The sequence below is a fragment of the Corythoichthys intestinalis genome, chromosome 6 (genome assembly GCF_030265065.1).
Source record: "Corythoichthys intestinalis isolate RoL2023-P3 chromosome 6, ASM3026506v1, whole genome shotgun sequence".
NCBI classification, from domain to species: domain Eukaryota; kingdom Metazoa; phylum Chordata; class Actinopteri; order Syngnathiformes; family Syngnathidae; genus Corythoichthys; species Corythoichthys intestinalis.
Genome location: NC_080400.1, coordinates 14,115,586 through 14,131,324, shown reverse-complemented (window position 1 = coordinate 14,131,324; position 15,739 = coordinate 14,115,586). Strand labels below are relative to the sequence as shown.

General features: G+C 39.9%; 1 protein-coding gene across 2 annotated transcripts in view; it reads left to right on the top strand.

The window, feature by feature from the left end:
- Positions 1–11,028: 11,028 nt before the first annotated feature.
- Positions 11,029–15,739, top strand: part of LOC130917793 (roundabout homolog 1-like) — a 621,696-nt gene continuing 616,985 nt past the window's right edge. For both annotated transcript variants that reach the window (XM_057839493.1, XM_057839489.1), the window contains exon 1: positions 11,029–11,358. The gene's annotated coding sequence lies outside the window, so the exon portion shown is untranslated. The remainder of the gene's footprint in view (positions 11,359–15,739) is intronic.

Below are 15,739 nucleotides of genomic sequence, written 5' to 3'. Positions count from 1 at the left end.
TTGTAGACTCTCAATGTGAAACATTAAAACTGTTCAGAATCCGGGCACTTAGACTTCCATTCTCTGTGTCAAACAGCTGAACAGGACAGGTTTAAAAAAAAAAAAAAAAAAAAAAAAAAAAGAAAGACTTGTAGTTCTTAAAAGATAAATGTTAGTACAAGTTATAGAAATGTTATATTAAAACCCCTCTTAATGTTTTCGTTTTAATGAAATTTGCAAAATTTCAATCAAAAAATAAACTAGTAGCTCGCCTTTGTTGATGTCAATAATTACACAATGCTCATGTAGTGCTGAAACCCATAAAATAAGTCGCACCCATGCACCAGCAGAGGGCGACAAAAACACCAAACAACACAAGTAACAAGTGGACATTACACTGTGCTGTCATTTTAATCTGTTTGAGCGGGGCATGTGCGTAAATTGCGTCAAATATTTAAACGTGATTTATTTTAAAAAAAAATAATTACCGCACCAATTCAGGGTGTCCCCTGCCTACTGCCCGAAGTTAGCTGGGATAGGCTTCAGCACCTCCGCGACCCTCGTGAGGAATAAGCGGCATGGAAAATGAATGAATAATTACCGCCCGTTAACGCCATAATTTTGACAGCCCTGGTTAATTTATGTTACAGTTAATGGGGACCAGAACCCCCAAAGTGAAAAACCGCGAAGTAGCAACAAAAACAATAACAAAAAAAAAAACTTTTGCGTGCGTTCAATGTATTTATTCAGGTTTAGCATTTTTTTTGTAGTTATAAATGAATTAAATATGTTTTAATATTTATTATTTATTTTTTAAATGTATTTATTTATTATATTTTATATTTATTATTTATTTTTTAAATATTTTTATTAAACACTTTGTTCGTTCCATAGTTGAATGTGCTGACAACAAAATCACCTAAAAATTATCAATGAAAATCAAATGTATCAACCCATGGAGGTCTGGATTTGGAGTTATACTCAAAATGAAAGTGGAATAACACACTACAGGCTGATTCAAATTTCATGTAAATAAGTCAACATGAGGCACAGTAGTATGTGTGGCCTTCAAGTGCCTGGATGACCTCCCTACAACGCCTGCTGCTAATGAGACGACGGAAGGTGTCCTAGGGAATCTCTTCCAAGATCTGGACCAGGGCATCACTGAGCTCCTGGACAGTCTGAGGCTGGCTCTTCCAGATGGACCTAAACACAATGTTCCAGAGGTGTTCTATGGATTTAGGTCAGGCGAACGTGGGGCCAAGTCAATGTTATCAATTCCTTCTCTCGTCAGGAACTGTTGCATACTACTAGTTGGGCACAGTCGTGGACCAGGAGGAACCCAGGTCCCACTGCACAAACGTAGCTAATGACAATGAGTCCAAGGATTTCCTCCCGATACCTAATAGCAGTCAGGATGCCATCATCTAACCGGTCTGTGTGCCCTTCCAGGGATATGCCTCCCCTGACCCACCACCACACTGGTCATACTCAATGATGTTCCAGGCAGCATAACGTTCTCCATAGGATCTCCGGACCCTTTCACGTCTGTTGCATGTGCTCAGGTTGAACCTGCTTTCATCGGTGAAGAGCACAGAGTCAGTGGCATAGTTGCAATTTCTGGTGGTCGATGGCAAATGCCTCTTAAGCTCTATGGTGATTGGCAGTGAGCACAGGGCTCTCTACAGGTTGTCAGGCCCTCAGACCTTCCTCATGGAGCCCATTTCTGATTGTTTGGCCAGAAACATTCACACCAGTAGCCTGCTGGAGGTCATTTTGTAGGGCTCTGGCAGTGTTCATTCCATTCCTCTTTGAACAAAGGAGTGGATACCGATCTTGCTGAGGGTTTAAAAATCTTCTACGGCCCTATTCAGCTCTCCTGGAGTAACTACCTGTCTCCTGGAATCTACTGCAGGACGGCAGGTTGGTCCTCAGACTGTCCAGGAACTCAGTGATGTGGTGGTCCAGATCTGGGTGGAAATCCATTAGGAGAACATCTGCCACCTCATCAGGAGCATGCCCAGGCGTTGCAGGGAGGTCATACAAGCATGCAGAGGCCCAACACACTACTAAGCTTCATTTTGACTTGTTTAAAGGCCATTACATCAAAGTTGGATCAGCCTTTATTTTGTTTTTCCACTCTCATTTTGAGTATAAGTCCAAATCCGGACCTCCATGGGTTGATACATTTCATTTTCATCGATAATTTTTGTCTGACTTTGTTGTCGGCATGTTCAACTATGTAAAGAATAAAGTATTTAATAAAAATATTTCATTCATTAAGATCTACAACGGTTTATGTTAGTGTTCCCTTTATTATTTTGAGATGTACATTATATATAATAATGAATAATAAATGCTTCATTGAGTAGGTCTACTCAAATCCGCTCATGCTGCTCACTCACACACAATGAGTTGCCACAGCAAATGTTTAACAAGTTAAACGATGATTGACGCATGCGGCGCTTTGAAGTTTCGGCTTCCAAGCATCTCTGGCAAGATCAAACCTTAATGTCTGTCAATCAACAGTAATGTTAATAAGCATTTTATTAGAGGGACTGAATTTTTATGTTATTCCATCTCCAAGCAGCGAACAAAATATACATGTTCTGTTTCAAAGAGAAAATGAATTATTTTCTGTCTTTTTTTTTTTTTAAAAATGGGTTCTTGAAACTTTTTGTGGGTCTCCTTCTCATAGACATGCCTGCCAAATTTCATTTTGCTTGGAGGAATTGCTTTTAGCGGGTGACACTCAACCCTCTCACACACACACAATTTCCAATACAATGCCCAAAACCGATATGTTTGCATCCACTCAAAATGGTTAACCTCCTTTTTCTAGAGGCTTGATTTTCAAAAATTCTGGGTTGGGCTTCCTGACTGAGACATTGTTTCCCCTCCTGTGAGGGTAAACGTGTCATCTCCTTCTCCCCAGATGATGAACTCGAGCATCTATTGTACATGACTCATGCGCTCATGAATATGCAAACATTATCACCTTTTGTGTTTAGGGAACGCTCCTGTTTTGTTTTGCTGATTGATGCTTGACCTTCGGGTGCGTGCCGTGCTTTGATATGATGAACAAGTTGCACATGAAGGCGTTTGGTTCATCGTCGTGCATAATTATCAAGTTTAACAGCTGACTCTTCAGTTTTCACACGTACATCTATGGTGAATGTCGATGACTGTACTGTCTTGAAATGTATTTCAATCTTTTTGTGCCATTGACAGCAATGAAAGTCTGGTCCCTCTTGACCTGGAGGGGCCGCTTACTCCCTCCTTTTGTATTATATGTTAATGCATACTTGAAGGCCCATCATTTGTGATTTTAGAAAGAATAATTTCACAATTGAATTTACATTCACATGCATTTATGGATTCTATCTTGCCCTTGAATCACTTAAAGTATTTCGTAATTTGCAAGCCTTTTTGCACTGCATTGGGATTTTTCATGGATTTCTTCCAGGACGAGTGAGTGCTGGACAGTCTCCCCCTCCCCCCGTCAATCACTGCAGAGTCCGGATTGAGCAGGTTCTTCTTTTTCCTTCTTTCTCTTCGTCCCCGGGTGCATTTTAACAGGCTTGTCTGCAGTGGCCACAGGGGGGAAGAGAGGTCACGTCTGCGGGGAACGCCAATCTGTCCCCAATTCCCGCCTCAAACTCATCATTTATAAAATGCGCGCAAACACCCTCACCCCCCCCCCCCCCCACACACACACACAAACACCCCCCCCCACACACACACACAAGAATACTTTAAGAGCCTCGTCAGCTTTCCGGAAGCATTTACAATAATGTTTTATGTTGAATGGTGTCTGATTTGTTTTGTTATTTCAACACGGCGCTGTTTTTTTCCTTTTGTTCAACCTGCAGGTTACCGATTACTGGAGAAAGGAGCAATCACATCAATGTGATAATAAAACATTATGCTAAATTATGCAAATTAAAAAAATCAAAACCATTTCATAGGAATGATGAATAAAAGAAAATACAAATAGTACACATTAGTAAAGAATGAGAAGTTTTGGATGGAACAATAATAATATCAAAATATTCTTGTGAATGTGTTATTTAACAATTATAATATTAATGATGCTAATAATGACATTGAAATATTACACAGTTGAAAGGATAAGTATTCATATTTACAGACTTAAGACTAATCAAAATATTATAATAAATCTATTATCAAATTATGTAGGAACTTAATACTGTATTACAAATTAAAAAATAATATATAGAATATGAATAGTAATTTTTTAAAAATTGTATTTATTTATTTATTTTCCCTTCAGGCCTGACAAATCCAAACAAACATACAGTATTTATATGTGTTTACAATTAATTCAACCCGAAAAGAAAAGGGCTGACGAGAGAAGCCGAAGCTGTTAAGAACGGCAAACCGTTAATGTGGATCCAAAACACAGACCAGGAGATCAGTAGAGTAAATGTTTGTATTTAATAAGTACAACAAAGGGAGCACGCTAACAAACGCGAGTTTAACAAGTACAACAAAGAGAGCACGCTAACAAACGCGAGTATAACAAGTACAACAAAGGGAGCACGCTAACAAACGCGAGTTTAACAAGTACAACTAAGAGAGCACGCTAACAAACGCGAGTTTAACAAGTACAACTAAGAGAGCACGCTAAAAAATGCGAGTTTAACAAGTACAACTAAAGAGCACGCAAGAATGCATGAATATAACAGAGTACAAGAATCTAACTACAAAGTCCAAAAGAGCACTAAAGTAAAGATAACCAAACCAGAATACGACCGTAGAACGTCGGGAAGCTCGAAGGATGACGATGAACACACAGGCAAATAGCAAGCAATAGTCCGACACTTGCAGATGGTGACAGGCTTCCTTAAATACTGAGCTTTCCTAATCAAGCACAGGTGTGTCGTGTTACCCCGCCAATCTGGCTCAATCAGGTGCTGCATAAAGAAAAAAGAACTGAGAACACACACAAATATGACAGAAGCTTATTGAAACCCGTCCCCAGTATACCATATAGGACGCAGAAAATATCGAATATCAATTTTTGACATTCAGTCATGAGGACATGAAAATATTACACAGCAGTACAAAATTAGTTTCACACTTTCTAATCCATCGAAAGTGGCAGACAATCATTAATGCCAGACCCTTCCAGTTAAACCGGACTGGACGTCTAGCGCTGTCACTTGCAGGTAGTAAGTTTAGTTACTTATTTAACCGGTTGGCTGCCACTGATGGCGTTGGACATCCAATACATTTTGAATGGAAGGGGCTAATGAACGAGTCCCAGCTTAAATGAATTGGACATCTTTCATCGTCAATGGCAGGCAATGAGTTAAATAGTATGAACAGAAAAAAAATCTATTTTTGAGTGTTACTCGGAGCCATAACCGTGTGTATTTGCGACAGTAACAAGAAATACAATTTCATTTTTTAATTTATGAGGTAGATATCCGTGACTTTTTTACAGACGCCAAATCTTTCATTGTGACGTAATTTATTTAAAAGTTTAAAATATGCAAGTGAATAATTTTTTAAAGTCGTTTTCTTTTTTTTTTTTTTTTAATTAAATATTAGACATCAATTAATGATTCTAAGCTAAAAATGACAGAAATTTTGAATAATAAATATAAATACCCGGGACTTACCTTCTTTTTATGGCTAGGTTGAAACAAAAGCGGTTGCGGGACGTCTGTAAACGGGGGTTTTCAGGGTAAAACGGACAAATTAAAACGAGTTCAGGGGCTGAATGCGCCACAACTCTGCTATGGCAGCATATAGGCATATTGTTCTATCAAACACAATAGTTGTTTTGTCTTAAAATACTGCAATTTCTTTTAAAGAGGACTGCAAGAGCAGAAACTGCTTTTTTCAGTCTTGTCTGTGTTTTCCGCCATATATATATATATATATATATATATATATATATATATATATATATATATATATATACAGGGGTGAAAGTGGGCCAGAATGGTCAGGAACGCAGTTCCGGTATAAGATGCTGTTCCGGTACATGGTGCTTTGATTCCCAAAACATGACGGCAACTGTCAAAACGTTGTGTAAAAAATGTTAAGCTGCCACACATGCATTTCATCAACAGATTTACATACACAAGTGTTAACAACAAGCATAATAACGTGCTCGTGTAGCGTAATCCATTTCCACCGATATTTATTATTTAATTTATTCCACGGACGGCATGGAGGTTTCCCCAGCTGCTGCAGTTATCTGAGTCTGACGATGATGAGCCACGTCAATGTGCGACTGCATGCAGCAAAGCTAAACGCCTGGACTCATTTATCCTTTCAATTGGCTGTCACACTGACATGTGATCAGCAGAGATAGTTAGCTCTGATTGGTTCAAATGTGCATGTTTTCTGGAACAGCAAAAAATAAAAAAAAAGTTTGTTGAATTGATGTGACAAAAAAGGAAATTCAACAGAAAATGGATCAAATCTTTTACCCTTTCCCACTGGCCAAAAAACCCGTGTCAACCCAATAACAATCGGCTTTTGGTGGCAGTGGGAAAGGTGCAGCGACCCGCCTCGACCCGTGTCAATCAACCCGCCAAGTGACCCGCGTTAAAATCACCTCGGCTCTGATCGTCATGCAGTGTGAAAGCAAAACCCCGGGTCAACATTCAACACCCTAATCTACATGGTGACGTAGTCTCTTACGTGATGTGTCATAACAACATGCCAGTCGCCTCCCATTTAACACGCTCCACAACCTTAGTTACGTCGATGCTAAAAACAAAGCTAGGAGAAGAAGAAGAATTCACGTCGCCTACGTTGCCTCAGCACAAGCAGAGTGTTGATCCTTTGCCGCATTTCGACCATTTTGAGGGCAGTAAAAAGCATGAAAACACAAGAACACAAACGGAAAGGAGGCTTCCATAATGCTCTGCATTGTTTACATACATGAACTGAATGAATTCGGTCGCACTTGTCGACATTGATCTTACGCCGGTAACACACTAGAAACGTTGCGTCAACGATCCCGCCGCAATAACGCACCAGTGACGCTCGGCGTCAATTTCCATAGGACGCGTTTCACGAGCAGCGCGTCTGTGGAGCGGCTCGATCGGTTCACGCGAGGATTGCAAGATCGCGCGAGAATAGCGGGTATTTAAAGGTAATAAAAAAACAACACTTTGCCTTTCAGACCCTGCGTATTGGCCAGCTTTCTTTTTGAAAGAAAGAAGAAAAAAGAAGTCATGTGCTGAAGCAAAAAGCAATCCCAATGACAAGGATTTTAACATGTATTTTACAAATTAAATGCCTCAATCATTTTTTTTTCTTATGAACATTTTTCTAAGCTTTATTGATGTTTTTTCTCAAGTTAAAGCACCACGCAGACATTAACAAATTTAATTGTGTAGCAGGATTTGTGAATTATTCATATTAATTACAGGCGTTTTAGCTCATTTCAATTTATTGTATTTATATATTAAGTAACGATTGCATATTATTTTGAAAATTGACCGGATCCACCGTATTTTTACACGAGTGACTTCCAGCCTGCCCGATCCTACCTAGTAGTATTGACGCAGGGGGGCCGCGTCTCGCGTCAAATAACGCCGGTAACACACTAGAAACGTCAACGTCGCGTCAACGATCCTGCCGCGATAATGCAGTGAAACACGGCCGTTAAAGTCAATCAGCCAAAGCACACCAGTGTTAGGTTTTGTGTTGGTTCCCTCCTAGTGTGTCCTTGTAATTGCCATTGATTTCACCTGGTGTACCGCTCCTTGTGTATCCTCCAATCTGCGTCCACCTGTGTCACCCATCTGTTCCTCATTGTCTCGTTACCCTTTGTCTACGTGTGTATATAAGCTCCCAGTTCCTTTTCAGTCTTTGTTGCGTCATTGTCAATGTCAGTGTCTATGTCAACGTTGAAGTCAGGTCCCGTCCAAGCCCTCGTGTACCTGTCCCTCCTTTTAAGTAAACCATCTATAAAATATGCCATATTTTTCTGTAAATTATATATATATTCTGTAAAATAAATTGTTGGAATGGAAAGATAAGACACAAGATGGATATATACATTCAACATACGGACTGTAGTGGGCATTTCACTCTACTGTCATTTAAATCTGTCTATGCTGTCCTCACTCCGAAGCGTCTACTTTTTCCAAAGCTAGACAGCTAGTGAACGACGCCTTAATAATTAAGACTTCTTCCTTTTTCATCTGATTTATTAATAAAATGGCCTCAAACCATTGTCCTCTTTAGACCGTCGTAAAACTACAAATTAAAAGTACACAAGCATTGCATTAGCAACAACGTTAGCTTAGCACGCGATACAGGTTCACTAAACATAAACAAAAAGCGTCTCATACAAAAAATATAACATTTCGCTTACTAACATAATATGTACATTCTTTACAACAACCATACTTACGGACAAATCTTGTCCAAGGATCATATAAGCACAACATTATCAGCCCGAGACATCGCGCAGCCATAATGAAGAAAGAAAAGAAGAAAATAATAAACCATGTCGCAAAGCGACCACAAGAGTTTGCTGTTGGACAGCACAAAAGCCTTGCTGTAAAACTTACCAAAGGGCAGAATACTTTCTGAGCGGGACATGTGCATTAATTGCGTCAAATATTTTAACGTGATTAATTAAAAAAATTAATTACCACGCGTTAACGCGATCATTTTGACAGCCCTAATATATACATACACTCACCGGCCACTTTATAAGGTACAACATGCTAGTAACGGTTTACACCCCCTTTTGCCTTCAGAACTACCTCAATTCTTCGTGGCATAGATTCAACAAGGTGCTGGAAGCATTCCTCAGAGAGTTTGGTCCAAGTTGACATGATGGCATCACACAGTTGGTGCAGATTTGTCGGCTGCACATCCATGATGCGAATCTCCTGTTCCACCACTTCCCAAAGATGCTCTATTGGATTGAGATCTGGTGACTGTGGAGGCCATTTGAGTACAGTGAACTCATTGTCATGTTCAAGAAACCAGTCTGAGATGATTCCAGCTTTATGACATGGCGCATTATCCTGCTGAAAGTAGCCATCAGAAGTTGGGTACATTGTGGTCATAAAGGGATGGACAAGGTCAGCAACAGTACTCAGGTAGGCTGTGGCGTTCCAACAATGCTCAATTGGTACCAAGGGGCCCAAAGAGTGCCAAGAAAATATTCCCCACACCATTGCACCACCACCACCACCACCACCAGCCTGAACTGCTGATAAAAGGGAGGATGGATCCATGGTTTCATGTTGTTGACGCCAAATTCTGACCCTACCATCCGAATGTCGCAGCAGAAATCGAGACTCATCAGACCAGGCAACGTTTTTCCAATCTTCTATTGTCCAATTTCGATGAGCTTGTGCAAATTGTAGCCTCAGTTTCCTGTTCTTAGCTGAAAGGAGTGGCACCCGGCGTGGTCTTCTGCTGCTGTAGCCCATCTGCCTCAAAGTTTGACGTACTGTGCGTTCAGAGATGCTCTTGTGCCTACCTTGGTTGTAACGGGTGGTTATTTGAGTCACTGTTGCCTTTCTATCAGCTCGAACCAGTCTGCCCATTCTCCTCTGACCTCTGGCATCAACAAGGCATTCCGCCCACAGAACTGCCGCTCACTGGATATTTGTTCTTTTTCGGACCATTCTCTATAAACCCTAGAGATGGTTGTGCGTGAAAATCCCAGTAGATCTGCAGTTTCTGAAATACTCAGACCAGCCCTTCTGGCACCAACAACCATGCCACGTTCAAAGTCACTCAAATCACCTTTCTTCCCCATACTGATGCTCGGTTTGAACTGCAGGAGATTGTCTTAAACCATGTCTACATGCCTAAATGCACTGAGTTGCCGCCATGTGATTGGCTGATTAGAAATTAAGTGTTAATGAGCAGTTGGACAGGTGTACGATATAAAGTGGCCGGTGAATGTATATATATATATATATGTATATATATATATATATATATATATTAGGGCTGTCAAAATTATCGCGTTAACGCACGGTAATTAATTTTTTTAATTAATCACGTTAAAATATTTGACGCAATTAACGCCCATGTCCCGCTGCGAAAGTATTCTGCCTTTTGGTAAGTTTTACAGCAAGGCTTTTTATGCTGTCCAACAGCGAACTCTTGTGGTCGCTTTGCGACATGGTTTATTTTCTTGCCAGTTCATTATGGCTGCACGACGTCTCGGGCTGATAATGTTGTGCTTATATGATCCTTGGACAAGATTTGTCCGTAAGTATGGTTGTTGTAAAGAATGTACATATCATGTTAGTAAGCGAAATGGTATATTTTTTGTATGAGACGCTTTTTGTTTATGTTTAGTGAACCTGTATAGCGTGCTAAGCTAACGTTGTTGCTAATGCAATGCTTGTGTACTTTTTGTAGTTTTACGACGGTCTAAAGAGGACAATGGTTTGAGGCCATTTTATTAATAAATCAGATGAAAAAGGAAGAAGTCTAATTATTAAGGCGTCGTTCACTAGCTGTCTAGCTTTGGAAAAAGTAGACGCTTCGGAGTGAGGACAGCATAGACAGATTTAAATGACAGTAGAGTGAAATGCCCACTACAGTCTTTATGTACCGTATGTTGAATGTATATATCCATCTTGTGTCTTATCTTTCCATTCCAACAATTTATTTTACAGAATATATATATAATTTACAGAAAAATATGGCATATTTTATAGATGGTTTGAATTGCGATATAGTTGCGAATAATTACGATTAATCAATTTTTAAGCTGTAATTAACTCGATTAAAAATTTTAATCGTTTGACAGCCCTTATATATATATATATATATATACATACATAAATATGTGACCCCTTTGTTCTTACAACCTAGTGACGCCCCTGTATACACATAAACCATCAGCACTCTTCCACTACAATTTTTGCCATGATCATTTTATTGTATTTAGTTTGAACAAAAAACTACAACTGCAGTACAATGCTGTTGTGGTATACTACTGGATAGCACGTGCTGGCTGCAGCCTTCTTTAGGACCCTGGGAGGCAAACGCACGAGGGTGCTTCCTACAGGACGATTGAAGCCTGCTCAGGTTCTGCTGAGCACTCTCTCTCCACCTCCACCGCTGTCACATATCGACGCACGTAGTGAGACATAAAACTCCGGATTTTTTCTCCTTCTCCTAATTTCTTTTGATTTAAATTTTGTAAAGGATACATCCCGTTTGCCTGCAAGTTGCACGCCGGGGGAAACACGACCACATCGGGGAAGATTGCACATTGTCCCCTGTCCTCATCATTATCTCCTGCTTAGTCAAACTTTTCCGGTGCGAGCATGTGTCAACACTAAAAAAAAGTTTCCTGGCTATGGCTGCTTTCTGAAGGAGGACGCCGTGCGTTTTGGAGAGGTGAGTGCGCCCCTTTTACGCACTTTAATTGCGTTTGTCAAACCGCGAATATAGAGTGAATACTTCATTGTCTGCTCTTGGTTGAAAAGCGTTTTATTAGTACGCTTGTTTGGCAGGTGTGTATGTATGTTATCCTGTCGAGTTGAAAGACAGGTGCGTTTGATTGGCAGGTCGCTGCGAGCTCTCTCCGTGGTGCTGAAACTTTCCCACGTGTGCAGAAATAGATAGAGACGCTCCTCGAGGAGAGCAAAAATAAGCTTTTTAACGGGAGATTTCTGTAACTTCTCTGGAGTATAAGACGCATCCCCTATAAAGCACACATTTCATGTTTTAAGAACAAACTGCATTAATTCTTTTTTTTTCCTTCTAAAAATGACCCTATATTTGATTTACTGTACCATGACCTTTTCCCGAATTGGATTCACAAAATTGGATTGAACGGTGAAAATGTAAGCGCCCCTAAAACTCGTTTCCAGATGAGAAATTGAAGCAAAATTCCACTTTTGTGACCCAAGGTCCGGTCACACGTCGCTGCCTGCTCGTCTGGCTAAGGCTCTCTAATCCGGAGAGAGGCAGTGCTGATGTGCCTTCACGGCACATTTGGGACTTGGGGGTGGCGGCGTGGGTTTATCTGCAAGTTTGTGTGTGGTAGCCTAAAGGCGGAACATTAATAGATTTCCATCTAACAGGATTAGTGAATATTTGGGTGAAAAAAAGCGGGCAGACGCTGAGTAAGACATGAATATCCGATTCTTCCTCAAAGTGGTTTGCGAGAATTCCAAGTGTTTCAGCCTCCTGTTACGTTTTATTTTTGTCAGGAGACGACGATCCTTTTGTAATCCCAGTCATAAACAAAGCAGACGTTTGCTTTGTTGATTTCTTAGACAACAACACTGTACCTATAGGTCAATTTGTCCCAGTGCATTTTCGACTATTCAACAATGTCAGGAAATAAACCTGTTAGTAATCCCCCTCACAGAACAAAGGCAGAACCTCATTTTCATACTCCTAGTACATTTTTTTTTCTCAGTTACAACAATAGTTTTACTGGGTCATTTTGCCAGCTTTAATCTTGCCAACAAACATCATTACTAATTTGTTAGTTTAACACAGGGTGTATTTATTTACACAAAAATTTAAAATCTCAAAAAATTAAACTAACCTATCTTTTTTCATTTATAAAAGATAGCAATAGTGTTGTTGGGCCAACTTGACACATAGAAACAAAAGTAAAGGTTAATTTTATGTTCATTTCTAAAGGACATCAATAATGTGACACTATCTTTGGGTTTCTGGCTCTTTTTTATGATTAAGAATCAAACTAAACATTAATCCTCCAAACCAACAAGTTAATTTACTCCATGATATAAATTTTCTCTTTTTAGTAGGAATGTCCCTGATCCGATCACATGATCGGAAATCGGGCCGATTGCGCCATTGTTCAGAAGATCAGAATTGGGTGATGTTTTTCGAAATTTCCAGGTTCGCGGTGAATCAGTAACAGGAACACTTTTGCAAAATAGACAATGTTTATTGATTAGGAAATGCAGAATAAATGAGATTTATTGATTATAATCCCACAAGAGCAAGCAAACAAGTATCAAAAACAAGCATAACAAATGGCAACGATGACGCTAGATTTGAGTTTGTCAATCCCAGAATCCCCGTGAAACTGTTACAGCACAACCAGGTGTTTCTTTAGCAATGAAAATCGCTTACCGTGACAAATGAGCGGGAGCCAACGCTCCGCTAAGGCGGCGAAGGAACAAAGCCAGGCGATCTGTACGTGACCTGCTGGGGGACTTCACGGGTCGCCCGGAAATGTCCGGTTTTTGTAGGGCCGCGCCCTGCAGAGCCGGAGAGGCCAACCTCAGTCCCCGAGCAGCGCGGCCCTGCCCAATGACAAACATTAAAGCTACTTTTGGTTAAGCCCCCTTGAAAAAGGGCTTGTCGCATGGGACAAATGAGCTGTGCTGTAATTAGAGCTGGGAATCTTTGGGCACCTAACGATTCGATTACGATTACGATTCAGAGGCTCCGATTCAATTATAAAACGATTATTGATCCACCCCCCTCCTTTTTTTTATTATTATTTTTTTTTTTATGATGTTTTGTACATTAGTTCCACCATTGTTGAAAAATCCTCTCAGGCTAAACCAAACTACTATTTCAGTATCAAGTTAACATATAACAGTAAACCAATATACAAAAAGAACAGTAAATAAAAAAAACTCCACTCCCCATTCTGTATCAACAGCTTCAAACAACATTCAATTAATTTAATGTTGTGAATCAACTGTTACAGTTGTTAAAATTGCTCCCTTTATTCCATAATTTCCCTTCTGTCTACTTTTGTCAAAGTTTTAAAACTATTTCATCATTTAAAGATAGATTCAAGAAAAGATTCTGCCGATTTAGGAGTATTTCAAATAAAAAGTTCATTAGGTTTGCTACAACGAAGCCTTCTAGAGAGGTCTACTGCTTTAAGATGGCGGCTGTTTACTTACACCGGAAAGTCTGTCATATCGCATCTCTGTGCAATAATACATGTTCTAATACCCACGTCGTCTTTCACCTTGCATCTAGTTCTACATATGTATGATATCTACAAGTAGCCGTATGTTTGTAGCAACTAGCAACTGCCGTTGTTCGGCCGCAGTCAGGTATGATTGTGTTTTTTATCTAGCGGCATGTGTTGAACATGATATTTACTCTCGGTCCGTTCCTCGTTGCGTCTCAAAGACCGCGCTGACTGTGTTTTACTTCTGCTTTACGTGGTATGGTTCAGTAATCTGAATTTGGATATTTGTGAATCGTTCTCGAATCTTCCACGGCCGAATCGCGAATAATCTAAGAATCGGAATTTTCGCACGCCTCTAGACGCCACTATTTTAACGACATATTATCGCGTACCTACCTCTTTTCGATCCAAAAACTCCTTATAGCATGTATCACTGAGTGTCAAGACACAGCTGTGAATGGCCACCGTCAGATTTTGGGGGGATTTTAAGGGTGAAACATGGTAATATAACAAGGGTCACGATGCAGAAATCGCAGACATCAAGAAGTGGTCAAGATTTTAAAAATGTACTCTTTAAAATGTTTTTTTTTTTTTTAATTTATTTATTTTTTACATTTTCTCTGTTTGGATCGATTATTTATCATCTAAAATAGTGGGGGGAAATGCGACAGTAACGAAAAAAATACAATTAAGCTATAGTTATGAGGTAGATATCTGACTTTTTTATAGACACCAATTTATTCATTGTGACGTAATTTGTTTAAAAGTTTAAAATATGTGAGTGAAGAATTTTTTAAAGGTTTTTTTGTTTTTAAATTAAATATTAGACATCAATTAATGATTCAAAGCTAAAAATGACAGATATTTCAATTAATAAATACGATTACTTACGTTCTTTTTATGGCCAGGTTAAAACCAAAGCGGTTGCGCGACGTCTGTAAACAGGGGTTTTCAGGGTAAAACGGACAAATTAAAGATAGTTCAGGGGCTTATCGCGCAATGAATTTGCTATGCCAGCATATAGATACATTGCTCTAGCAAACACAACAGTTATTTTGGCTTAAAATACAGAAGTTTATTTTAAAGATGGGTGCAAGAGCAGAAACTGCTTTTTCAACCTTATCTGTGTTTTTCGCCATATGTTTTATACTCCGCAACACTATGGGAAACAGCAGAAGAGGAGGTACTGTAAACGGTAAAGTCCTGTAACATGTTTTGAGAACAGATTCTCAAAATCCGTTGACTTGGACTTGGGAGTAAAAATGTGCGATCGGGACATCCCTACTTTTTAGATAATTGAGCGTCTGAATTTTACGTATACAATAAGTCAAGGTAATTTTCTAATACTTTGATTACTTCCTCAGACCTTGGTTCGCATCCCCCACAAATAAAGATGGTACGAATGGTATTAACGGTCATGTGTTTTACATTACACTGTGTAAATTTGACTCCCAACTCAAGGCATTAGTTGCCAGTGACGGACATAGATGACCAATCCATTTCAAAGAACAACAATCACCTTTTCCCTTCACCCAAAGCAACAAAAGCACCTTGTCAAAGCTAGGAATGACAGAGAAAGTCACTCAAGTTGTCCAAACGCCCTCAGGCTGACTGCGATTGATTCCGCTTTTATTGTTTCTATCACTGTCCTGCCACCATTCTTGATTGAAAACCCGCCCATCCGCTGGCCGCCGTCTCCCTTCGCGGAGCCTCTGGGCCCCCGACCGCGAGGTCAGGGATCATTCTCGCTGCCATCATTCCCCCATGACGCGGTATTATTAAGGTCTAGAAACGGCGTGTCAGTCACCCGTGCAGGCGAGTCAATTAGTCACGTCTGCGGGGACTCTGGAGAGTGTTTGC